The 24,818-nt window shown below is 38.0% G+C and overlaps 1 protein-coding gene across 1 annotated transcript in view; it reads left to right on the forward strand.

Annotated features, from left to right (window-relative positions):
* Window positions 1–24,818, forward strand: part of Mid1 (calcium-permeable channel component Mid1) — a 228,157-nt gene that overhangs the window by 107,080 nt on the left and 96,259 nt on the right. The window lies entirely within an intron of this gene.

The raw sequence follows: 24,818 nt of genomic DNA on the forward strand, positions 1-24,818 counted from the left end.
CTAGAACAAAGAATTATTCTATAAAATAAAAAAATCACTGCAGTCGGACTCCTTCGTATAAAGTTGAGCAGCTTCAAATAGTAGGAAAATTTTGGTTGAGCCGTTTTTCTTTGCCTATATTGCACTATGGAAATGATGAATGACTTTTCTATTGCTCAGCCTATGTAATGAAATTACATCTCTGCAAGGAACTCAAATATCATTTGACGTTTACGACAGGGTTTTTATGGAGCTGTAAAAACCCAATGCAATGGTTGTTCACGATGTGAAGTGGAGAAAAAAATCAGGAAAATCTACTTCATTTCAACTTTTTACAACCGGTTGGATGATTTCAATTATTAGCTGAAAACCGGAATATGGGATTTTTGGGATTGTGTGGAAAAAATCTGGAGACGAATTAGGTTAGTTTGGGAGTAAGAATGGAAACCTGTGTATCGGATCGTTTCATTTGAAGTAAAAACGTGGCTGATTAAATTTTCCTGTTGAGATGACATTCTCTAACAATTCACGTTGAATTTGAATCGCTGAGGAATAAATCCATCTGGAAAAACGTTCTCAGGAAGTTTATTCTACATAAACGCAATTCTTCAATTGAAAGAGTTTTTAAACAGTGAAGTTTGAAGTGTACTGAATTGAAGCTCAAAACGATGAACAGCCACAGTCTGTCGCGTATTTCTGATATGTACCGCTATTGGTGGAATCAAATGTACCAAGTCTCTTGAACAACAAGAGAGACAAATCTCCAACCTTTCTTCGAACTATCAAGGTTGCAAGTGATGTTCGTGTCTCCAACCAGGCAGATGGATTCCAGCAACTCCAGGTTGTGTTTAAGGGCAGAGCTTCATACATGAGAACCATACTCTGAAGAAGGTCTTATCTGAGCTCTATGAAGCATCAAAAGTTGCTGAGGTGTGTACAGTTTTCTGGTTCGGAACAGTGTTGCAAGCTTTTGAGAAACAGCCTTTGCAATTTCAGCGACATGATTGTGCAAAGACATGTCTGTATCTGTAGAGTAGGGAGGGTGGGTGTAGACCCACAGTACTTAGGTCACATATGACCTATTGTACATCCTTCCGAGGAGTGGTCCTCCTAGGTCGTCGTACATCCTGCCCTTTCCAGAAAGGTGGACAGGTCACTAGGAGACATTTCCTTCATATTGGCAGGTGTAGGCCTAGACTCACTGAACACACACTCTCTTTGGCAACCTTGAGGTGTCTCACGGTGGCCTCCGCGAAGGTGCAGCGATATTACTTTCGTTGCGCGGCTTCTTCAACCTTCCTGGGGTTCCCTCCGTGGAGGTGCACAAGTGAGGGAGCTTTCCTGCAGGGGCAGCCGGTTCCTTGCCTTTATTCAAGGTGAAGCTCTTGGCGCCCGCCACAGGAACTGCTCTTACTGTTGGAGGTGGAGTGAGGCAGGAGGAGGGTGCACTTATAGTTGCTGCCACTCCTGCCCCTTTCGCTCTCTTTCTCCTTTTGGCATCGGCGCCGCAAATGCGCTTACTACGCCTTGGTCTTTGTATTACATCACGAGGTGATCTGCTATGTCTAGCCTCATTTCAAGCGGTAGATTGGGGTGGACATTTCTGTTCATCCGCAGCCACCGCCTTAGATTGAGATGAGCACTTCTGTCCAGCCTCGGGATTGGTTTCTGTTTTTGTTATTTCTGTTTTTGTGTTTGTTTCTTTCATGTGTTGATCATCTCTGGCAGATCCCCGCATTACCAGAAGTTGGCTGATTACAATAAGGTTTCGCCCAGTTCCCCAAGGGGATCGTTCGTGACTGCATATCATAGCCTTAGCTACCGACCAGTAGGGTCTTTACCTGTTGGGATTGGCAAGCAGTTTATCCCTAATTCTCTGATTGTGGAGTTCTTTGAAATTTATACAATATAACATATTTTATGGAGATGATGCTCAATTCCTATAGGAAAATCTCGTACTCTTGCTAGCGAAAAACATAAACAACTTCAATTGACTGTGCATATATTTCAGCAAATAATTTCGAATGGTATGTCGTATTTTGACGCAAAGTGGCGGTGCAAGACCTTAGGAAAACGAAGAAAATGACGAAGTCATCATTGTTTAAGCTTTGCAAAGGACCACCTGAGGAACCTCATGACAATCGGATTTATGGAACTTTGCACATAATATTTGTTCTCTTCTTTTATAACGTAGGCCACACAGTTCTTCCACACATCACTATTACCTACTTCATTCACCACTCGCCTTATATCGTCAAGCTATACAGCTTTCAAAGTCGGTGACTGATTACATTTCCGCAAGCTTTCTTTCATTGTGGCCCAAACCATTTCAATTGGTTTGAACACACAATAGTATGGAGACAAACTTAAGAGGATATGACCACGTGTTTCACACATCGAATCAATAATATACTCTTTTTTGAAATTACGTTGTTTTATGGTCGTCAGTAATACCTTTTTCGTTAGAATCTTTTCGGGTATTTCCATGTCATGATTTCGCATGAAATCAACAATATCTGCTTTTTTGTGTTATTGTTTGGTATTGTAGTAAAAAAACCGAGAATGATACGAATCGTTATCCATAACAATAATCGAGTTTGGAGGAATATTTGGGAGAAGCTGCTCACTGAACCAGGTTTCGAATAAAGCCGCAGTCATACCTTCGTGGTAATCAGCAGTCGTATCTTTCATATTTTTGGCCGACAGAAGCAAAGCGTTAGGTACGAAACCATTTTCATTCCCGGCATGCAAAATTATAACACGTTTTCCCCTTGAAGAAGGTGTGTTCAAAGCACAATACTTGGTTTCGTCTACCCAGCCATATTTGACAACATCATGGGTGTCAAACCAAGTTTCGTCGAGGTGGATTATATGTCTGCTGGATTCCCGGTAGCTTTTCAGTCACCTCAAATATTCTTGTCGGAGTTGAACAATGCGTGTCGATTCCACTATGACCATCCGATTGTTCAATTTTTCATATTTGAAACTACAAGGCAATAAGACACCTCGTAGAGTTTCTAAAGATTTGTAATCGTAATCGGGATAGTCGAGTAATTCATACCAAATCATTTCCAAGGTTGGTACTCCATTTTTTTGGTATATAACATAAATTGTTCGCCGAATCACATCTTTTGTAGCACCATCAACGTTTGCGAATTTTTTGTTCCTTTGTTTTCGTTTCATTGCATGGTCAATGACATCCCCTATTTCAATGACTCGAAGAACTGTCGAACGAGATAGTTTCGTTAACTCGCATATTATATTCACAATAGCATTCTGTGAAGTGTGACAGTTTTCCTTCTTCAAGTATTCATGAATATTTAAAATCACTCGCTGAACTTGAACATGTAAGTCTTTATTTTCAAATTCCAGATTCCTGTCGATTGACACAGATTCCTCACACGTAATGTTATCATTTGTTTCAAAAGATCTCCAGAAAGCCATATTGATGAAAGTACCCAAAAACACTAAGATTTTCACAAAAATCGGTTTAAACGATGAGATTGGAACTTTGGTGTGAAAGTTGAAAACTTTTTCTAGAGATCAATTACCCTAACACCAAACTTATATTCTTGAACTCGACGCGCGTTTCGCTAACAAGGTTAGCATCTTCAGGAGAAGCAAACTAATACTGAATCTAAAGACAAGGGTAGCTGCTTATATACCTAAAGTTTTTTGGTCCGATGTGGACTTTGTTTGTTGAATGATGATTATCCTAATTGATTTTTCGGTAATTAACTAGTGGAACCACTACCTGCAAATTAATGTGTCCGCTTTTTAATCTATTGTTGACAAATTGGTTCGCAGGTAGTGGTTCCACTAGTTAATTACCGAAAAATCAATTAGGATAATCATCATTTAACAAACAAAGTCCACATCGGACCAAAAAAGATAGCAGATTCCTTCGAAATATTTGGAGATTATGTGGCGAATGAATTGCGTAACATGCACTTAAAAGCCCCTGATTTGCAAGGATATGCAAAACGAGAAATTCAGCGACTTATTTTAGACATGAATGACAAGTATGAGTCCAGACTACTAGAAAATGGTACTTTGTCTCAATCGCAAATATCCGTTAATAAAAATTCAGATATTTTGCTTGATAATAATTCTTTGAAGTCACAGCTGTCTACTCGAACTAGTTGTGAAATTGGTTCTCCATTGCCGGTATTGACACAATGGCCGGTTAATGATTTAACTGAAGACACTGTTGATGGTGAGAATAACGGCATGGAGAATATTACAAACTATGATGAAAATTGTGGATCTACATTTGCCGAGCACACATCAGGTATTATTCTTGATATATTACATACTGGTATTCGAAACAAATACATAAGCGAGTGGTAGCTATCTCCTAAAAAAAACAAAAAAAAATTAAATGAAGTCAAGTCCTCAAAATTTTGAACTATTTACCTGTTGCTAGAAATCGAAGCGTTAGTGCTAGTCGCTCAGCTGCTGGAATTGAATTTCGCATGAGTGTATTCTGTTTTTCTATTGCAGGCTTTATTTTGCTAAGTAAATACTGAAAGTCAGCAGCAGACATCCTGAGAAAATTCTTGTAACATTCCTCATCCTCTCGTTCTAATTTTTCCAATAGATTATTCATTAAATTGTGGTTTTCTCTTCGTTTAATCCAATCGCGTACCCAAATTTTGTGAGATCTCTTTGTTTGCGAAGCTAATAAGTAATAACAAGCTGCAGCTTTTCTTCTATCTTTTTTTGTAGCCATCACAATGCACAAACAACGAACCAACTAAGTCACCGTGAAAACAGCAGATTACTGTACTTCGTCTCTCATGAATTAAAAATTTCAAACAATCGCGAGTGGAGAAATTTTGATCTCCTCGTGAATACGTACCATGAAACAAATGTTTCGTGAAATAACATTTTCATGACATTTTAGTTTCATCGTGGATGCTCACTTTTACAGTGGCTATAACTGGTACGTCGACCCTACGTCTTCATTAAAAAGTTATTTTCTATTAGTTATGCAAGTTTATGGATGCAGAAATTGATGAAGTATACACATTCTTCCATCGTCCCAACTGTATATCTCATATTCCTCTTTGGTTTTGCGGGCTTGGCATTGACCCAAGTGAATAGATCAGAACAGGCAACACTTCACACGCAGCCAGTTAGTGAATCACTGGCAGCCGTTTGTAATTTAGTGTCTCGTTTCAATCACATTGTGCTACAAGACAGATTGTATCGGCTAATGAGTCGTAGCAATCCATTTCAGTTTCACGCCATTCCATAATGTTTGGCCAATCAGTTTGGAATTGATGCAATTTGAAATCGGCCACTTCTTGTTCCCCCAACACAACTCAAAATCATTCCAAATGGCGAAGTGAACGGAAAGCAATGATATTAGTCAACGGGATCACATAAAATAATTCGTTTTTTCCTCTGGAAACTTTTTTATTAGGTTGTTTGAAAGTTTTGCTCGTTTTTACGAGTCTACTTTGAACTGTAATATCTCGGTAAATACTTACTCAATTCAATCGAAATAAGTGTCATTTGATTGAGTGAACTTTTGCCAAAGTGACACAAGTCGATTAATTACGTCAGCATAAAAATTGTATGCTCGGGATTCGATGGCATCGACGAAGCCCGTTTTTGCCTGGTCCTGATTGACGGAGGTTCTACCGGTAAGAAACTTATTAACCCTTTATCGGTTTTTGACACCATATGGTTATAATATTTTTTAAACCCTTAATGGGCAAGACAGTAGAGAAGCTTATTAAAATTTTCAAATCGCAGAAAATTATTCAAAATAACTCACTGACTTCCTTGAAAGTGTCAGTATATCCATATTGATAGTAGTTATCCGATTGAAGGTTGTAACCATATGGTTACAATGACCACTAAATTGGCATTGCCCCTCATACGTATCTAATTCATGATGTATGCATTTCTGCACATGACAGCTTAAGATTTTCAGTAGATTGAAATACATATTCATAGAATTTATTTTTCACACATTTTAACATAATATAATACTTTTATTTTGTTGTATGAAATATTTTAAAACAGTTCTTCATGCCAGTTTGACATAATCTTGCATCACATTTTTCGCACTTCAGGCGGCTTGTACCGTTTACACAGTGCCTGCATCTTCCCTTGCTTGTGTATATTGGCCAATGAGCATATGAATCATTCCTTGATGCAGAATCCGGGCTGTCAGAAACCGGATGATGTATAATTGGTACTCCAATGTCACAGCTGGGTCGACCTCTTCTGGTTTCCTTTCTGCAATGAGACAAACCCATCGCAAACTCCAACCTGAACCGTTTGAGAGGTATATATTTTTGGTTCAAAGCTGCACAATCCATTCTATAAAGAATCCATGCGTTCACAACCGTCACATCTAAAAGATATGCAAATGTGGGGAAGTACCATCTTTTTGCTTTGTGAGGTGTTTTATAAAGACCCATGAGAGCATTAGTTGTATCAACACCACCCATATGTTTATTATATTGTTTGACGATTGCTGGACACTTGATATCTGTTTTTGTCCTCGTATTTTTATCGTATCTCTTCACAGTGTCTATGGGCTCTATGCCATATAGAGTACTGCCTAATAAAACAGCCATCAACCCATTTCACTACAATAATGCCTTTGTCTTTATCGGTTTTGTAGTCATAGCATTATCTCCCTTTTTTCTGTAGAACTTTGTCAGTTTCTATCGGGCAACCAGCAATTCTATTGGCTCGTAGTGTTCCCAGGCTATTTATTTCAATTTCATCATTGAGATACAAGAAAATTGGCAAACTAGCGAAATAGTTATCAAAAAATAGAGTCGATTTGCTTGTATCATGCAATGATTTTGCTAAAGCAATTACAGTTGCAGCTCCAACACCCAAGTCGAAGTCGTTCACAGTAATTTCATTCATAGTTCCCTTCAAAACATCAAAGATACTCGAACCTTGATAGGGAATAAAATCTAATATACACACATCGGAAAAGTCTAGGGATATTTTTATAACATACTAAATATAATAAAAATAAATGCATGAGAACGTTTAATTTCGATTAAATTGGTACACTCGACCACCCTGTAGATTTCTATGGGTTGAACAAAGCCTGCAAAAACGGTAACTAATTTTTTATCAAGTTTTTTACAAACTGTAGGTTTTCGGCTAAAATGAATAATCTGAAAGTGTCGAGTTTGTACATTCTATGCAGTTCTTGCTCAGCAATTAAACTGGAAATATTGTGCTTTAACATGGAACGCCATTACTTACCATTGGCTGAGATGAATAGAGCTGTAGGGCTTCTTCAAGGTGGCATGCGACAAAATGATGTAGCTCTTCGTTTGGGGGGTCTCCCAAAGTGTTATCAGTCGATTGTGGCGGCGTTTCCGTGAAACTGGCAGTCCAGCCGAACAACATCGAGGGCGAGGACGCGCTACAACTGCAGTTCAAGACCGATTTTTGGTCTTAACCGCAAGAAGACAACCGACAATCACAGCACCTGAGTTGGTTAACGTGTTGCAGCAGACGCACCAGATAACCATTGGTCGTGATACTGTCAGAAATCGACTGAATGAAGCAGATCTCCACAACAGAACGCCACTTAGATGTCCACCTTTGTCGAAAGGCAATCGCGGTAGAAGATTAGAGTGGTGTCAAGAACATCAAAACTGGGATGCAAATGATTGGGTCACAGTTTTGTTTACAGACGAATCCAGATTTGTATTTCATCCAGATTCTCGTCGAGTAAGACTGTGGAGACGACCTGGAAATAATGAACGTTTGAGACACGTCCAGGAGGTTCACACATACAGAGGTGGTACAGTAATGCTATGGGGCGGAATCATGATCGGCGGCAGAACCGATCTCGTTTTTCCAAATCGCTCCCTCACAGTTCGACAGTACCTCGACACCATTCTTCTACCTATCGTCCGTCCGTTTGCTGGTGCTGTTGGTGAAAACTTCCACCTAATACACGATAATGATCGTCCACATGTCGCGCGTCTAGTGACTGACTGGCTCATCAACGGAGTTGATGTATTGCCATGGCCAGCACAATCACCGGACCTGAATCCCATCGAGCATGTGTGGGACATGCCTCAACGAAGAATTACTCCGCATATGGGAAACATTCACACAACGTTTCAATTGAGAGAGCTTTTAATCGCTGAATGGGCAAATGTACCTTAACAAGACATTGACAATCTCATTTATTCGATGGACGATAGATGTAGGGCCGTAATAAACCAGCGTGGAGGCCATACTTTGTACTGATTCCAATTTTTTTTGTATTATGATTTTTTTTCGGGGTGCCATAAGAAGAGCCATATTTTTTTTTTCAGTTTTGCTTATATGCGCACTCAGTATTTTTGACCATTTAATAAATTTTGTTGTAAGTTACATTCGTTTAATAATCACCCGTCAACTTTTTTTTCCCTAAAGCGATCTAAAAAAAAATTACTGACATTTTTAAAAATATCCCTAGACTTTTCCGATGTGTGTATATCCGCTTACACCAGCAATAACAAAAAATTTATACACCCATTTATGGGGTTTATTTTTTATATATTGACGGAGATTTCCCGCACGAGTACCCTTATAATCGTGTCGTCTACAGAGTACTGATTTTCAGTGTGGAATTTCTGAAAATCAGACTGTAGTTTTTCCATCAAAGGGCGGATGTTGAAATACCTGTCCGTTGTGTTACCAGATAGATTTTCATTGTTGTTGAAGTGAATATTACGTCTCAATTTCTTGAAACATTTGGCTGACAACTTACTATCTGCTCAATTCGGGTGTGATTTGCCCAATAGTCTTCGAAAGACGGAAGATCTATTATTCCCATCAACAATAATATGGATAAAAAATCGGTCATTTCCTTGGCATTGGTGTCTATGGATTTACCAGTTAGTTGTGTACTATACAGGTTACTCTGGTTGATTATATCATTCATTATGTCAAAAGAGAAGAGTTTGGTGAAATACTCGATTGGAGCTGGTATCTCTTCATTTGTATCCGGAACGAAATATGTGTTGTTCATTCCACATATATCTTCCTTTGTCCAGCTGAAAGTTGATCCTTTTTTTTTTCTTCTCCCTTTTTCTTTTTTTTTGCTGTTGGTTCCTCTATCTCTGCGTCCTCTTCAATGAAATTTTGTTCAATTCCAGATATATCTTCCTCATCTGATTCATTATATACTGAAAAAAATCGATTATCACCTCCCCACTTCCTTATATTATGATGGTTACCTGAAGTGAGATCCATAACTTACTTCGTTTTGGTTTGAATTTGGAACAATGTTAAATTTTCCTCGTCGCCGGAACTATCAGTTCCTGAAGTTGCAGTTTCCGTTTGCCTAATTTTGTTATGAATTTGCTTCAGAGTCATATTTTCCTCATCATCGGAACTTCCAGAACCATCGGAAATATCAGGCAAAGGTGGAAGTTTGAATTTCTTCCTTCCATAAAATGAACATGAGGGAATTGTTCCAAGATTTTCCATGGATATATATTTCGAAACCTAGATGAAACACTTTCTCAGTATGGGCAATGTAACCATATGAATACGCATATTTCAAAGTCAACATTGCTTCTATATTCATGTAAATTGGATCGGAAACAAATAAACAACATATTACCTGATTCTTTCACAAAACAGCGTGACATTAAATTACTATGGTTTCAGTAGGAATTGAAACTTTTATACGAATGTCACACATAACCTGTAACGCTGCAGCGCTACCAACAGGCATAATCTCGTAAAAACACATATTTCAATTGACGCGTAAAACAAACGCCTCTTTTTCCTCCACAAAAACAACTATATGGTAATGTAGCCCGCGACACGTCAAACGGCATGGATATGATTTGGGAGGGTTTTGAAGTTGACGTGACCATATGGTTACGTTGACCATTAAACAACATAAAAATATTCAGGGAGTCGCCCGATAAAGGGTTAAGGTGCTTGAAAAGATGATATTCGGTTAGCAAGGAGTGTGGGGAGGTGAGTGAGGCAGAATTTCAACGCTCAATTCGTTTAATTTTCGGGCGGTGATTTGTGAAACTTTTGGACGTGCGTTATTGTGGAGCAGAATCAAACCTCTTCTGTTGATCAATGCTGGCTGCTGCTGACGTAATTTCCTAACAATAGGACTCTGCTGGTCCGGTTACAGAAAGTTATAGTGAATCACTCCAGTCACCAACTGCCATACAGTAACCATTTTTTTTTTTGGTGGGTTTTTGCTCTTGGGAAGTGCCTAGATGGCTCAATGGTCCTGAACGACTCCTGTTCATGTAGGGGATCCACTATTCATCAGACGTTACGATCCAATCCAAAAAATGAATGCTCTGGTTACACAAAAGCAGAGAAGAACAGACACCAAAACGTGACAATTTCTGTCGGTCGTTCAAATCGTGTGTTTTGGCCTTTCCAATACTTTTTAAACCATCAAAAACCGCATGGGAGCTGACGATGACATCCTGGGATTCAAATAATAGGGTGATAATTGAAAATACTTCTGAGTACATCTAACTCACATATATAAACAATCGATAGCTTCAAAAACACTTCTATAACTTTCTTCGAAAGCTTCTGATAATTCTTCTTACATATTCCCTGTTTCACTATCACCATTGTCATTTAAATCGGTAATGAATTCATTTCCACCAATCTCCATATAGTTTTTTTCAACTAAAATTACTTTTTTGATCCTTTTCTACCAGTCTTCTTCGGTAATATTAAATACTTCTTTTTTTATTAGCTCTATCACCTTCTTATCAAGTATTGGAATTTTCCCCAAATCAACTTGATGGGATTGAAAACAAAAAAATGGGGCGGGGAAGTCTCAGAATGGTAATCTTTTTGTCTGTAAAAATTCAAGTAGTTGGTTTTTGGTATAGTAATCTTCAAAATACAAATTGCCATCCATTAAAATACTTTGTATTTCATCTTTCCTCAAACTTTTATTCGGTATTTTGATGAGCTGTCGCGAATGTCAAGAATTATTACACTATCCGCATCTAAATTTGGGATCAATGTGTATTCAAACCATTTCTCGAAAATATTAGCTTCCATGTTCTTATGATAGTCAATATTGCAGTCCTCAGTCTTTTTTCCATATAATTCCAAAGAATTCGCGCAATGCACAATGATTATTCGCAATCTTTCGTTTCCAGGCATGTTAGCCAAACACATTCTCGAACCATTAGTCCCCCCTTTCGTAGCTGTGTCGGCCACATATAAAATTTGCCATTGTTCTTGTCTATATTTAGTTATTTATTCTAAGTGTTTGTTACGCAGTTCCTCTATTCTTCTGCTTTCCATAGTTGCGTGACGTTTGTTTATCAATTTAAATCTAACTCCTAGTTTCTTTATCCAAATCTGAAGAGTTTTTTACAGCAGCAGCACATTATGGCCGGAATTATTCATTTTTCTTTCTTATGATTGAAGTTGTAGGAATGTCATTGCTTTTGTAATGGTCTCATATTGTTTTTTCGATGATTTCATTAAATGAACATCTAAAGTTTTTGGTAATCCTGTTTTTGACTAGTTTACGTACAGTTGAGAAAGGAATTTCGGTCAAATTGGATGTTGCTTGTAATATTTTGTTTCCCTCGAAACTAAACTTGAGATGTAAATTCTCATATACATTGGAACATACTCTCTGTGTTTCAATATTCAAATGCATCCGAATATTTGAATAGAACTGGCCGATACCTGATGAAAATTCATATTAAAACTACTTAATAAAGTTTATTGTATGATTTTCACTATAAAGGGTTTTACGAAAACAGCGACACGTATTTCGCTATACGAAAGCTTTCTCAAGCATAAATTAAAACTCGTTTACGATGTTAAGTAACTTTTCGACGCAGTTGTCCGAAGGCCTCTTCAGCAACCTATCAGTTATTAAGTCGACCCCTGGAGCTTTCTTAGCCTTTGCGGCCTTGATGTAACCCTTCAGTTCTTCCACAGAAGCTGGGCCGATGTTATCATCGTTATTTTCCCTGAGAATACGGTAAACCCGATCTTCCAATAGACGTTCCTTGGGAAGGCCAAAGCTTTGTCGGCAGGGGAGTAGCACACTCCGAGCTCTTCGTGAATGGGTGAGGGAGCAGTCTTCTTTCCTTTGAGCCTGCGGGTGACCTGCTAGAACTGATCATTATCCCCAGGCTCAATGGGTTTCAAAAGCTCCTCCCACCTTTCGTTCCGGTGATCAATTATGGCCTGTTTGACTTGATTGGCCACAATTTTGTTCCCTAGGAAGAGGGCCCGCTGATGTAGCCTTCTCAGGCAACTGGACTATTGCTCCGAAAGATCACTATTTGAAAATCATTTCTCCCATCCCCTCTCTCCTCTTTTTTGCTTCACCGGTTTAGCGGTAGTTCACCGATTGGTGGGAGTTGGCCGTTATCCGCTTGATTACGGGTTTCCATTTGTTGCGTATCTCTACGCTAGCTTGGCTGAATGCGTCATTGGACAACATATATGCAGCTTCTTTGAACTTTGTCTCAAACCAGTGTTCCTCCTTGTGGATGACCTCTGTATGGAACTACTTGATGTTATGTTGATGAATCCAAACAAGCTCTGCTATTCCAGATTTGCTGGTTTCTCCTCGCAGTGTGTTTTTCTTGTGCTCGGCAATGCGAATCCTCAAAGGTCTGTTAGTTTCACAGATATAGGATTCGCCACACTCACAAGATATCCCCACACTGCGTGGGGACATTTGGAAATATCCATTACCCAAACACACTGGAATCAGCTGACTACGATCTAAGCCTGCCCCGGCAGAATTAACTTTTGCCAAAAAATTCGGCACGACAATCTAAAAAAATCAGGAGCGGGAGCGAATTAATTATTTTTTTAATGAGACACCAACGCTGAAATAACCCAAAACGTCACTGACTCATCGACTCATTCTTTAGCTTCGCCCAATCAACCCCCACCACTCTCCTCGGTATTGTTTTAATCACTTCTTGCTACTCGAAATTTTCCTTTCAATTAAAACCGATCTTTTTTATCGTAATTGAATTCTGAGACGCGTCTTTCATGCCCACACAATGACGATCGTATCTGAAAAAACCGCCAGGATACAGCAGGAAGTGCAATTACTGAAAAGGATGTTGCGTTTTGTCACGAGTCAGCCGACTGCAGGAAAACGATGAAGCTTTTGTTCTGTTATTGTTGAGCAGGATACGTGCATAGGCGGGCATACAACGACGATGACGACAGTACCAGCTATAAAATGGATTATATTGTCCTCATGATTCGAACATTCGTAGCTGAGAGGGAAACTCTTCAGCATGCACGCTGAATTTTACGTTTATAACCGTCTGAGACAATCAGTTCAAGAAACGGGTCTGAGAAATAGCAAATATTATTATTTGAATTATACTTCGCCATCTTTGGCTTGGAAATCGATAAACTTGTTTTAGACTTCGTCTCGTGGTACTTTGATCTTGGCACGGCATGTTGGAAGTCGAAATTTGTGCCAAATTAGAATTATTGAGGTCTTCTTCTTGATGCCAGTCGCGAATATACCTACACAGTAGGTTGAATGGACTGACGCCTATCAGAAAACAACTACTCCCCTGGCTCATACCACGAAGGGCGTTGGATCATATTCGACAGGCGTCAGTGCAAAAATCTTCACAGAAAATTCCCTGTATATGCAATTGGCAACACAACTGAAAGAGTCTACCTTCAATTTTGGAACGGGTACACTTGCAGACCGGTTTCGGGGTCATTAGCCACTCGTCAGTACAAGGTAGTGATCATCATCGATCTAATATCAATGATATTCCATAATTGAAAATCGGAATTCTTTCAGAGTATTTCATTCCTCGTCCGAAGTTGGAACGAACAACAAAAATGTTACTCCATCAACCTACTGTGTAGGTATATCCGAGACTGGCTTGAACGTTTAAAGTTCATTTCTTTAGATTTGTTTACTGCGAGTCTTCAAGCATAGCCCACTGACTAATAAGAAATCATTATTTAAAACAAAAATCTGTTTATCTGTTATCTAGCTGTCGACATCCCTCAAAAATAGCGAGGTCTTTCCATTCCTTCCTATTGTATCAATCACAGTTAGTTAACTCTTTATAAAATTCGCTAATAAGTTTTTGAGGGCCCTAGGTTGCATAGAAATCTATATATTCCAAAGTGCATGTTCAATCAGTACGTTTATAAGAATACCTTCCGATTTCTAGATGAAAAACCTGATGAACCAAACATCTACAGTTCCAAACAAAAGCCCAAAAACAAAGCATCCTCAACAAAATAGACGGCGCTGTTTTGACCCACCATAGGTTTCATCAATGATGGTAGGCTAAACCAAGAAAGTAATGGATATTACTGGAGTTTTTTCCCCAACACCAAATCGTTATTTTTACACCTCGACACGTGTTTCGATCACCAAGTGATCATCTTCAAGAGGAAGATAAAACTAATAACTACTCAAAACTAAAGCTACTTATACTAATCAGGTACATCATACAGGTAGGTAATCAGTAATACCACCCATACAAGTGTACCACCCTAAATTAATTTTACAATTGGCCTTTCTATTATTTACAATATGTCCCTATGTATGTTCAAATGTTACAGCTATATATAGAACAATTTTCAGCTATATAAAATTAGTTTCACAATATTGCCTGTCTAAATATATTTACAATGTGTCTTTTTGTAGTAATCAGTAAACCCAACAATATTATTTCAACAGGCTATATAGTATGCTATTTGGTATTGGTCCGTTGTCGTTATTCATAATATTATTATGTTTACTTATTTCCACACTCTCATAGGCATCTAGTTGTCTGTTGTTATTAACTTGTCTAACTAATCTTAAAGAACTGAAGTCTATGGAATGGTTTTGTTGCAAAATATGATGGGCGACTGCTGATTTTTCATATCTTCCATATTTTAAGTGTGCTATGTGTTCCTTATATCTCACTTTAATAGATCTTTTTATCTGTCCATAATATTTTGCATCGCAGTCCTTACATGCAATTTCGTAAATTCCAGACTTTTCCGAATTCTCGACTTTGTCTTTTGGACTTCCCAAAAGGTTCTGCAGTGTATGACTTGTTTAAAAAACCACCTTCATACCTAGTTCCTTGAAAATCTTTCCAAAGTTCTTCGTATATTGGTGGTATGGAACTGAGATGTATTTATCTTGGTTTTTGTCCTTTCTGAAAGTCGAGATTTCGTTCATTCTTAACCTAAACTTCTTTTTTCTAATTATGTCATCTACAATACCCCTCGGGAAACCGTTAGTGGCTGCTATTTCTTGTATTGTACGTTTTTCTTTTGTGAACCTATCATGTGTTAGAGGGAAAGTCAAAAGACGATGCACCAAAAAATTCAACCCAGAACGTTTGTGCTAAATATATCGATATATTTAGAAAAGAAACAAGCACGTACAGGTATATTCCTGACAGTTCACATCACAAACGTGCTGGGTTGAATTTTTTGGTGCATCGTCTTTTGACTTTCCCTCTAACACATGATAGGTTCACAAAAGAAAAACGTACAATACAAGAAATAGCAGCCACTAACGGTTTCCCGAGGGGTATTGTAGATGACATAATTAGGAAAAAGAAGTTTAGGTTAAGAATGAACGAAATCTCGACTTTCAGAAAGGACAAAAACCAAGATAAATACATCTCAGTTCCATACCCTGTTGAAATAATATTGTTGGGTTTACTAATTACTACAAAAAGACACATTGTAAATATATTTTGATAGGCAATATTGTGAAACTAATTTTATATAGCTGAAAATTGTTCTATATATAGCTGTAACATTTGAACATACATAAGGAGATATTGTAAATAATAGAAAGGCCAATTGTAAAATTAATTTAGGGTGGTACACTTGTATGGGTGGTATTACTGATTACCTACCTGTATGATGTACCTAATTAGTATAAGTAGCTTTAGTTTTGAGTAGTTATTAGTTTTATCTTCCTCTTGAAGATGATCACTTGGTGATCGAAACACGTGTCGAGGTGTAAAAATAACAATTTGGTGTTGGAGAAAAAACTCCAGTAATATTCATTACCACACCAAAGGTTCCAAACAGTATATCACAAGTACAAGAAAGTAATATTGGATTTAATTATCCTTAAAGAACAGCCCACTTTACGAAGACGTCCATGTTGGTTTTGCCAAATCACTATGGACGGATATAGCATTCAACAACACGTGCAAATAGTAAAATTGTTTTATCAGAATGTATCTTCTGCTCGGGCAACGTACCGCGCGCTTCGCCCATTTCATGATCGCCATAATCGTCCTATCGAGAGAACTATTCGCAATGTGGTGGATCAATTTCAGTCCACTGGTTCAGTAAACGATTGACCAACACCAGTACGCCGACGAAACGTAAAATCTGTCGAAAACCGCCGCTGTCTGTGAGAGTGTGCAGAAAAATCTGGGGCATTCGATTTGGCTTCAAAAAATAATCCTAAGCCCTTTCTATTTTCACATGTGAAATGAACGACCCGATAGATGAAACTAGAGCCCAGGGCTGAAATAATATTGATAAAAAATTACCCAGAAAGATTTAGTGAATTTTCTTTCAATGCTTTTCAAAAAGCTGCTGATGAGGAGTTGAAGACTGGTGTTTTCACCTGAAAGTTTACATTACATCTAGAGATGAATTTTTTTCTATATACTTTTTTTGTGTGTGATATTATGTAACGAATATATTTTTTTCCATTTTACATCTGGAACTTCTGATCTACACATCTTTCTGAAGCTTTTTTATTGACATTATAGACAGCGTAGCAGCCTGAGGCTAGTTTTTTATTCAAGTGAATTATGTTTTACTCAAACTTCAGCTCATCATCTAAGTAAATACCCAAACTTTATATATTTTGTTGTTAAAATTATCGGTTCCTAGATGAAGATCATTATCGATAAATTTAAATGTCAATCTATCGATTTTTGTCAATTTTCAAACGAAGCAAATTTGAATCACACCACTGTTTGACCTTATTCAAGTCCTTGGTCCATGCCACATTAACGTAGCATCATCCGCAAACATGGTAAATGATCCTTGAATGTCTAATTTAATAAAATCTTTCAGATAAATGGGGAAAATGATTGGCCCAAGTAAGGAACCCTAGGGGACACCGCATCCAACATCTGAAGGATCAAAGTATTTGTTTTGAACTTTAACAATTCGAGTTCTGTTGAAGAGATATGATTCCAGCAATATGCTTGATATTTCTCTAAACCGATAACAGTTCAGTTTTAGGAGCAGTATTTCGTTATCCACACAATCGAAAACTTTAGATAGATCACAGCCTCGACATCTTCACCATCATTCAATTCTATATAAATATCATTCAGAAAATTTAAAATTGCGTCATTGGGCTTCTCTTGAAAGCCAAACTGAAAATTCGACAATATATTATGTTGAGCTAAAAATAGTAGTATCCTCTTCCTCACTAATTTCTCTATAATTATGGAGATAGCTGACAGATTCGTTCAGTTGTCTACCTTTATAACCAGTGTCGGATTAAGCCAGCGCGGGGCCTGTAGCAAATTCTGTCAAGAGGCCCTTGGTTTGCTATAGGTTCTCAAGTTAGGGGTATTAAATAAAACAAAACTGTTACAAATAAACTTTTCTGGATTTAATATGGGTAAATTCAGAGGTGACACTTTCATATATCGACTTCTTTGTGCAAATCATATTCTATATTCATCAAAGTGATATCATTAGGACGTTCTTGGCTCATCGAGTTTCAACTTAACGTTGAAAAAGAACGTTCGCCACTGCATTTAGTGATCATGAGAGACAAGTAAATACGAAAGGCAATTTCTACGTTTGAGAAACATGATTCTAAAGAATTTTTTGATGAAAGATTATAAAATTGCAGTTCCAGAGGCTCTTGTTTCTTGCTGTCAAAAACAGTAGCCACATCTGTATTTAGCAGTTCAGCGAACTTTACTAATTCCTCGCCTAGGTTGTTCTACAAATCGTCTTCGTAAGCACTGACCATACTTGAGGCGTTTTCCAAAATATCTTCTGTTGTAAGGGATTTTAGCTGTCGAAATACTTCAAAACTACCAGAAATTATGGATCGCATTGCTTGGACGTAACTACCTAGTACTCGACGCAATGTCAAAACAAATTTACTCAAGAATGGCTCACATCTAAAGTGCTTTCAAAAGTTTTTTTTATGCTGTGCCAAACGTAAATGTACAGCATTTTAATATTGTTTGATAGTTGATAGAATCCTATTTCATTTGATCGGGTTATTACGATAACTCGTTCGATGACAATATCAGGGAATTTCACTGTTAGTTTCACAGTGCTGCCAACGTGCGTGTAGTGCAGTGCAAGTAGAACAACGCTCCAGCGCTCAATTTTGGAAATGTGGTAAAAGTTTAAATTATTGTTGTAAATTTTAATACCACCGTTTCTCGTGGTAGGTACTATACCTATACAATGAAACACCTTGCTCTAAATTAATAGGCAAATTACCGTCACTAGCTCTCAATAATCTTGAAACATGATCAATAATCGATTCAAAAAAAAGGTCAGCTATATTCATTCATAAAATTATTCTATATTTCATGATAAATCAAGCAACCGGAGGTCATGACTTAGTTAAAAAAATAAACAGTTCGTCAAGAAACGTAGGTCACAAAATTTTGGTCTTCGCATAGGAAATTAATCAGCAATTAGCTATGAGAGAGCGAAAATTCGTTTCAATTTTTCGACATAAGTTCATTGTGAAAAGTTGTTCAGTTTCATGGCCCGAACACGCCCTTGAAATATTTGCGCATAAAAAAAGATTACTTTATATAGTAATCGATTATAATTAAACCAAAAAGAAATGAAACACAATTTTCGAAGAGGGTCTGCTCAAGAGTATTATGAAAAAAATGTATTGAGAATGTAGTAGTTTTCAACACCATAAACATTGAGACATTAACGTTAAAAATCAGTAAAATTAACTATTTTTACATGAAAGTGTTAATTTATAGACTTAAAAATGTGTCAATTAATCAATTTTCTATCTAATAAATGAATTTTTATACAATATAAATGATTAACGTCAGATAAGATTCAACGTGACGAAATCTAGTTGTAGATTTTTAGGTGGCAGTGAAGCATAGCCTAGCAAAATATGTTTACACTCCTAACTAAATTTATATGTTTTACGGTCAGACAGGTAATGGACCGCGGGGCCAGTCGAGTTGCGGGGCCCGTAGCATTTGCTACTCTTGCCACATTATTGATCCGGCACTGTTTATAACTTGGGATGATGGCTGCAGTTTTAAGACACGATGGAAACATACCAGTCACCAGTAAACCCCAAGCAAACTCCACACGATTGTCGAACCGTCCTTGATATTAATAATATATTCCACTGTAACCTACCCCGTCAGTTCAATGCACATAATATCTCTCGCTGCCGTTCACACTGTTTCGAATAGCTCCCCGGGCTTTTCCCAACAAAATTTCACTTACCTACCCCTAGCGAGCGTTTAGAAAGCGATCCTGTTCATGGCCCATCTGGGGCATCGCAACGAGAGCCAAAGTTCACATATCACTGTCAAATCATGGAAGCGACCAAAGGACGTCGGATTAGATCGAGTGAGAGCTCGATCCTGTGGGTTCGCCAGAATTAATGTGACGTCATGTTGATGTCGCCACCAGGTGATTAATGCCAATCTGATTTTAGCATGGCGGGGGCGTTCGGAATGCCTCGAATGGAAAGGAAGATGGATGGCAGGAAGACTTACTTAAAAATCCTTAAACGTTTACCTTTAACAACAGCCCGAAAAAACTTCCAGTGCATCGAGGCCAATTTACGGGTTAGAATTATAACAGCATTTCAGCGATAAATCACACGCTGAACTTGGGAAAAACTATCGTCGTCTGTTTTTATATAATTAGTTCATACTACCGATTTCAACAAGGTAATGAGATTTACCTTACGAGAACTCTCCTCCTTCAAAAGAAAGCTGTTGAAGTTTCATTATATTCTACTCATGAGTTTGTGAGCTATTGCAAGAGTGACACTATTTTTGTTACTTTCAAAACACTGAATCAAAAACAATTTCGTTTTTTAATTTAACACTGCTTCTTAATGGGAAAAATGCCCTTCAAGCGAAACAACGTCTTGAAGATAACCTCAGTGAAATCGATGCCTTTTTATAAGACATTGACAAAAAAATCTACATTATTTCTAAACCAACAATAATTCTGGTTTTTCATTAATATAATTCAACAACATTTTGAATATTTTCCTTTTTAACAAACTTCCAACCTCCGTATGGCAGGGTTTTACTTTCATTTGACAACCCCTATTCACGTGTTTTCCTCAAGACTAATGAGGATGTTGTCAATTAATTAACATATTTGATTTTTTGGATTTTATCACTGGGTTACTTACAAAACAGCAGATGTCTCTGATCACACTTGCACCAGAATAGTTCCCTTTTGTTCCATAGTTTTTTCATCTACAAACAAACACACCTTTTCAAACCGAATTACATGACAGCTGGCATTGTCAATTGTTTTGTGTCTCTCTCTTTGTTCTTCAGCCACATGGCTTTTACCGGTAATGCATAATTTTAAAACAAATAACGATTTTTAGTAAATTTCAATTCAATATTCTTCTTTGTATCCAGTGAGGAGTGAACCTCTTTTAATTTAATGACTTGTTTATTGTATTGACATGTTTCAATTGTTTAAATGTAACATTCTTTTCGACACGGCCAACCTCACTAACAATTGTTGCGACCTTTCATATTAATAGTTTTTTATATTGTATCACCATCATACAAATTTTGTAGTACACTTCCGTTCTGTTGATCACCCAAGGATAATTCCCAAGTTTTGTTCTATATTTATATCTATATCTATATCTATATCTATATCTATATCTATATCTATATCTATGTAAATACAATTCGGTTAATGAATTTACTAAATTAATGAATTCACTCAACTCAACAGGAGGTAGATCTAGAAGGAGGTAGATCTAGAAGGATCTACCTCCTGTTGGCTCAGGCGAAGCTCTCTAGCTCACAAAGACAGGCTTGTCTGGCCATCAGTAGTATCATCAGTACCACGCCATCAGCGGCCATGGAGATCTTTTTAGATCTACCTTCTCTCCACATTCTTCTGGAGAGAGAGGCTAGATGGACTGCATACAGACTTGTGCACATTGCCAATTGCACAAATCAATTTAATGCAGAGTGCAACAGACTGTTGGTTGACACTGGAAGTCACAGCATTCTGGGAATGACCTCTGACTTTATGTCTCCAACTGTCAACTACGAACTGCCTTAAGTACTATTCCCGAGTAAAGAGGACTGGATCCTCCGAAAGAAATATTAAGAGCAGATAGTTGTTGGTTCACAGATGAATCAAAAACATCGGTTCTGGTGCAGGTGTTTTCACCTGCACCAGAACCCAAGACAGAGATATCAACCTGCCTAGGAACCTATGCGACTGTATTTCAAGCGGAAATTTTCGCTATTAAATTGCGTGCGGAGAGATTGGAAGAATCCAACCTCATACACAAGTCAATAAAAATATTCTCAGACAGTCAAGCGGCGTTGGAAGTTCTTGTCTCCTACCGAGCAACGTCTAAATTGGTATAAAATCGCCAAAAACGACTCTCCTCGATAGGAAGACTTAACAGAATGTATTCGGTCTGGATTCCTGGCCATACTGGCCTGGAAGGCAATAAAACTGCTGACTCCCTTGCAAATGAGGGTGCTGCAAGTAGCTTCATCGAACCAGAACCTGTCATTGTCATCGCTTTAGGCTTTGCCAAACAAACATTGAACACCTAAATGGCAAAGAGAATTATGGACTTCTGGCAGAATCTTCCAGGATTGGCTCACTTCAAGCCCTTCGTAGCTTGATACCAAACAGTTGTTGGACTACAATAGGGATGAACTACGATATCTAACAGGTCACTGTCATTTGCATCATCATATGCAGACTGTCGGAAGACAGTGTGTGTCGCCTCTGTTTGGAAAATGATGAAACAGCAGAGCATATACTTTGTGCCTGCCACGCTGGGGACCGAATCAGGTTTTTAGAGTTCGGCAGAGCCGTAATCTTACCATCTGACCTGATAGACCACTCTCCATACAAACTAATCAGCTTCGTTGAGAAGCTGGGTTTATTTGGTCGAATGTGAATAGGTGTGAGCCACAATTAACCCTCGTGGGTTGCGGTGGAGGGTCGAATAGACCCACTGACTTTAGACCTAACCTCACCTAACCTAATGTTGAGTTTGTTAGTGAGAGGTGATTTTCTGCTATCGAAAAAAATGGATCAAAGAATTCGCTTCAAATTTTGTGTGAAAAATCGAATTAAATCCTTGAAAATATTTGAAATTTCCACAGTGGCATACAGTGATTGTACTTTGAGTCATATAGAAATGTTTACAAGGGGCACAAGCTTTTCACAGAAGGTCGAGAATTTGTGAATGACGACGCTCGCCCTGGACGCTTCAGCACATCAATAAGCGAAGAAAATGTTGAGAAAGTATAAAGAATTATTATGGAGAATCGTCTAATCACTATTTGAAAAGTTGCTGAGGATATCGCCATATTGGTTGGCTCATGCCGTGCAATTTTTTTGGAAATTTTGGACACGAAGCGTGTGGCAACAAAGTTCGTTGTAAAATTGCTGAATTTCGACCAAAAAAATCGTCGCATGAAAATCGCTCAGGAATTATTGAATGACGTCAACGGTTGTCCAGAGTTGCTCAAAAGGGCCATAACTGGTGACGAATCATGGGTATACGGTTAAGACATCGAAACAAAAGTCCAATCGTCGCAATGGTAGAGCCCAGGAGAGCCAAGACCAAAAATAACACGCCAAGTTTGATCAAACGTCAAGGTTTTACTAACTGTTTTCTTCGATTACCGTGGCGAAGTGCATCTGGAGTTCTTGCCTCATGGACGTAAGTTCAATAAGGAGTATTATCTTAAAGTTATGCGCCGCTTGCTAGAAGCAATATGAAAAACAAGTGTATTATCATATCTGATGATAGAAATTGATGACAATATTAAAATTCACTTTCTTTTTTCAACAAACCTCGTACAGTCAATAAAAATAATGTCATTTGTTTCCAAATTTAACAATCTAACGTTTTTAATTATATGATTTTTATTGTCGATAGCTCATTTCAAAATTCATGGAAAATCATAAATCCTAAATAGTATAATTAATACAATATTTTATTACCAATCAACAAATTATTACCACGAACCGTGGTAAATAACTCACGCCTCTCTAGCTTCAACACAACAACCCTCTCGTCATCTATCACATTTCGGAGAAAACCATGAATAGATTCCAAGCAACGCACAATAGACCTAATTCGCCCTTTTCCCAGTTGAACCGGATTAATTGGGAATTGGGGATTAATTGGTTCCACAAAAACAATATAGAGAGAAAGATCTACTCACTTCTTCCTTAATGTGAGGCCTGTTTTCTGAACCGTATATATAGGCCACCCTTGCGGAGTGATGAATGAATTTGGCCGTTCTGTTCACTCCAATCGATGGTCAGTTCGAAATGCTAACAAAGACCCTGTAAAAGTCGATTGAAGCATGTGGAAACTAGAGTTGAGTCTTCCATGCCGTTTTTATTGCAAACAATTGCAATCGGAGATTTTAGGTTTCAGCTAGTGGACGAAGCAATTGTTGTGGACATCATAAAGAATATTGAAACCGAAGCTGTCGGAAATGGCGACTTGAATGTTACCCACCCTATAAAGTATATTCCAATCCGAGATTCAGCACATATAAACAATGATCAGCGCCTGATCGCCTCGTGGTTTGGTGGAATCTGCAATGGTATTGGTCAAACGACTGTAAACTGCTACAAATGCTCTCTACTGTTTTGATGCAGATGCATACTCAGATTCAGTGCCAAGTGCACCGTCGTTGGACTATTGGTATTCTATTCCATCCTATCCTATTCTATCCTATCCTATCCTAGCAGTACTATTACATCCCGTCCCGTCCCGTCCAGTCCCGTCCCGTCCCGTCCCGTCCCGTCCCGTCCCGTCCCGTCCCGTCCCGTCCCGTCCCGTCCCGTCCCGTCCCGTCCCGTCTCGTCCCGTCCCGTCCCGTCCCGTCCCTTCCCGTCCCGTCCCGTCCCGTCCCGTCCCGTCCCGTCCCGTCCCATCCCGTCCCGTCCCATCCCGTCCCGTCCCGCACAAGAGTGTTTCAAATAATAAGTTGATGGATGTGGACGTGGTAGGAAATAATTATTAAGAAAGAGAATTGAAACTTTCTATGTTTCAACAACTTTTATTCGTAACTAACGTTACTGCAGTTTCGTTCTATTTTCGACATTTTCAAACTTATACATTGAACTAGTTTAATGTATAACATTAATGTTATACATTAAACTAGTTTAATGTATAAAACATAGAAAGTTTCAATTCTCTTTCCTCCATATATCAAATAAGAGTGTGTTTGAGCTTCGGACATAGTCTTCTAGACACTTGAATAAACAAAATTCCGTAGAAAAAAATGTTTCCCGTGATTATTTTATTAGATACACCTACTTAAGTTAACCAACTAATTCGTTTCAACATTCGTTTTTTTTTTAAATTCAAATTTATTCGTATTCTTATTATTGAAAATTTATATAAAAATGATTTTTCACAATTTCAAGCTCTATTTGTTTAAAAAAATTTTATAAACAAATAAATTGTTTATGAGAAATTTTTTGGAGAGATTTTCATCAGTGATGAATATTATGATTTTTAAAGATAAAATAGTTCCTTAAAAAAGTTTGTTTCTGCTCAAAAACGCATTTGTTGATTAACAATTTTTTTGCTACTAAATATGAATATT

This window comes from Leptinotarsa decemlineata, unplaced genomic scaffold (assembly GCF_025532065.1).
Source record: "Leptinotarsa decemlineata unplaced genomic scaffold, Ldec_3_MD MMD2_tig00000008_RagTag_RagTag, whole genome shotgun sequence".
NCBI classification, from domain to species: Eukaryota; Metazoa; Arthropoda; class Insecta; order Coleoptera; family Chrysomelidae; genus Leptinotarsa; species Leptinotarsa decemlineata.